Below are 3,835 nucleotides of genomic sequence, written 5' to 3' on the forward strand. Positions count from 1 at the left end.
GTGAGAGTCTATGCCAGTTAGGTCATGTATAAAGGTCAGTGATCCGTTATACCCAAGAAAACCCAAAGTCACCATAAAGGGCTGTAGAACCTCTGTGTGCCCCATTGCCTCTGCCTTCAGCCCTCCTGTGCTTTGGAGCTGAGGAGCAATTAAAAGCCGGGTGCAGCTACATCTGGGAAAGATGGCTCTGAGAAACGATTGAGCTCAAGTTCACCATTCAAGAACAAGCAAGGTGACAACACAGCAACATACACTCATAGCTTTTGCATTTGCTTCTCCGTCTGCCTGCAAGATTCTTCTCCTGGGCCTTTTCATGGTTGGCTCCATCTTATCACTCAGACTTCAGCCCAAATGTTGCTCCTCTTAGAGAAGCCTTGCCAGAACACTCCATAGCTGTCTGGGGCTGTGCAGTTTGAGATCACAAAATTATTGTGAGGGGCTAAAGTCTGGCTCATGCTCTGCTCATCAGGGATTTCTCAGGAGAAATGCTCTGAAGAGCCAGCAGAATTGTATCCAAATTCATATCCCTCCCCCACCTCACATTGTCTGCTTTTATGTTCATAGCATGTGTCAGTGCTCTCAGAAATTACGCATTTCACATACTTGAAATTATATTATTTACTTATTCCCTGTGTCCTCCCACCAGAATATAAACCTCAGGGGAATAAGGATCATATCTGTCTTGTTCCTTACTGTTTGTGCCTGACATTTAGTAGGTGTCAGGAAATATTTATTAATGAGCACATACTCTTTATTTTGGGGAAATGTACATACTTACTTGTGTATTTCTTATTTTAGTAGTTAATTTCTCCTTAGATCAGTTAATTCACATGTAAGGAAACTGAGGACCTCAGGAGTGAAAGGCTTCAGCCATGGGCACCCAGCTAATGGTAGCAGAACTAGATCTTGAACCCAGGGCCCTGGCAATTACAAGACTTGCCCAGCACTTCTTCTGACCCTCAGCCTCCTGGTACTGGTGGTTTTGGTGCAGCTGATACTTGCTTTACCTCAGGCTCAGCGCGCAGAGAGAGTTGGGGCTTCTTTTGGAGAAGTAGGAAGAGACTCTGAATTAATATGGGTAAATCATGCCAGCCCTCTTGTGTGCATTATTATTATTATTGCCCCCTATATATTCTAAAATCATCCCTGTAAATAATTATAAAAATAAATCTCAGTGAGAAATTTTGTATTTTATTTTCAGGAACACATTTATTCATCATAATCTCTTCAGGGGTAGGACAAATTGGAGCACTGGGTAGTGAATACAATTTGCAAATAGGCAGTATAAGTAGAGAGAAAATTAATATGTATTCCTCAGCACTCTAAAAGGAGAGGAAGAACATTAATAGCCATTTCCTTGAAGATATAACTTAGAAAATGTTATTTCTGATCCGTCAGTGTGGGGCTCCATATGAGGAGAATGATTACGACGTGACAAGAAGTGATTAGATGCGAAACGGCATCTTTCTGGCTCTCTTTCCCATTCTCTCCACCCTCTTCTTGCTGGGTGAGGAGTCTTGCTATAGGAGGAGCCCTGTTTTATTTTCTTCAGAAGACTGGAGTTCTGGCCTGGGGTCAGTTGCTCATTTGCTCGGTGACCTTGGGCAAGTCCCTTCCATGTTTCAGGCCTCAGTTTCCTCAATCAGTAGTTAGAGTAAATGATTTCTAAAGTAGCCAAGTCTGGCTGGATGATCACAGTACAAATTACCTGGGGGTACTTGAGGAAATAATGCATGCTAGGGTAGCGACTATGGGCTTAGAATCTCATTTGCTGAGTCTTGTACTTTTTAACTGAGATGGGGGGCGGGGGGGGGGGCGGTGTTCTGCAACCTCTAAATGGCAGAACCTTTCCAAGCCAAGTTGGGATCCTGGAAAAGTACCTGGGGCTTAGACATTGCTTTCCTCTCCCCCACTGGAAAGTTTTAAGTTGAGCAGGTTCTTCTGGTCAATGTTCCTTTTCCTTCTCAAAAGTCCACTATAAGCCCCTGTCCTCAAGTCAGAGATAACTTCCCTCCTGGGCCCAGCCAAGGACTTGGAGCATCCAGTAAGTTCCAGGCAAATGCGGAAATAAGGTTTGTTTTTCACTGTTGTTTTCAGGATTTGTGAAAATCATGCTAAGAGATTAGCTGGTAGCAGTTTCAGTTATAAATTCTCTTTTCCTGACCCTTCCATCCAATGTCTCCCCCCCCATTTTTTTAAAATTACAAAGGCCGGGTATGCATGTTGTAAAAATCACAGAAGATACAGAGTGAGAGGTAGAAACCCCTTTCCCATTTATCTTTCTCAGACCTACTCCCTTCCCCACCACCTACTAATGTTTGCATTTTATTTTTTATTTTATTTTTTATTTTGAGAGAGACAGAGTTTGAGCAGGAGAGGGGCAGAGAGAGAGAGAGAGAGAGGGAGGATCTCAAGCAGGCTCTGCTGTAAGCACAGACCCCAACATGAGGCTTGAACCTACAAACCATGAGATCATGACCTGAGCCGAAGTCAAGAGTTGGAAGCTTGACCCCCTGAGCCACCCAGGTGCCCCAATGTTTGCATTTTAAGACACAACCACCAAATCTTTTAAGATCCTAAGAGAAAGGAACTCAGAGGCACTGAGAATTAATGGTAATGATAATTATAATAGTATAGGGTAATAAACTAACATTTATGCAATGAATAATCATGCCAAACATTATGATTGCATTTAATATACATATATTTTAAAATGTAATTTGTTCTGGTTGGGAGATCAGGGAGGTGTTTTGGAGCCTAGATCATCCTTAATCCCTCACATACCTGCAAATACTGCAGAGAAGGCCCTGGAAACCTTTCTTCTTTCTTAAACTCCCTCCTCCAGACCACAAGGAGGCTGCTTCAGCAACAAAGAGCATTCTGTATGCAGACACCCAGGTTTTTCTTAAATTGAAATCTGAATGTGGTGAGTCTGAACTAGGGGCTAGGGCATGATTAATTACAGCAAGCCTCTTAACCTGCCCAGGTGTTGGGCCTGAAAGAAATGAGGCCAGGCCGCATAGAAATTCGACTAAGGATAGGTAGGAATGCTAATAAAACTTTGTTAACTGGCCCTGTCCTCTCAGCTGATGATGCACAGAGTTAGAGGATTTAAGAAATCAGTTCCTGTTTCACTGGTTGTGGTCGACCCCAGAATCAACTCCGTTGATTGCAAATAAACAGGATTTTCCTTTTTGTCCGCAGGAATGCGATGGAGGAAGAACTCTAGGGGAAAGGGCCTTTTCTGCCAAAGCATAATAATAACAAAGATGACAGTAGGAAAAAAATATTGCCCTCTTCATCAAGGGTGATAAGGAAATGTCTAGTGTAAGTGTTGAACCTCCTCCCTCCCTGTATGCAAGTGTTAGAGCTCCAGAATTCACAGGCTCACGGTTAGCAGCCCAGGTCGGATTTGAACTTTCTGTTTTGTAGTACTCATGAGTACAGTTTGCAAACTGGGCTACGTGTCTGAATTTTGGGTTCAGAAAATAGGATCACAATTTCAGGGCTTCTTGTGAAATAGTACTGCTAGTGTCAGAACACAGATCTTTCCTGAAGTGCATTGTATGTCTTAGCCATGTGTACACCCATTGCCTTGCACGGCACCTGGTTCTTGGAAGCTGGGGCAGAGGAATTATGGGATAAAATGGAGTGAGGCAGGGGACCCCTGCATCCCATTCTCAATTGGCTGTTTGGAATGGGGGAAGGGAACTGGAGAAGAATCTGGATGAGTGCATGAGCCTTCCCTCCCCCTCAGTGCTTCTGGAGCTGTGTTCAAGAAGAAGCCCCAAAAAGATTTGTCTCTTCTGTTCACTCTGGTAAACTTGTGTTCCAA

The sequence above is a fragment of the Suricata suricatta genome, chromosome 2, assembly GCF_006229205.1.
Source record: "Suricata suricatta isolate VVHF042 chromosome 2, meerkat_22Aug2017_6uvM2_HiC, whole genome shotgun sequence".
Classification (NCBI taxonomy): Eukaryota; Metazoa; Chordata; class Mammalia; order Carnivora; family Herpestidae; genus Suricata; species Suricata suricatta.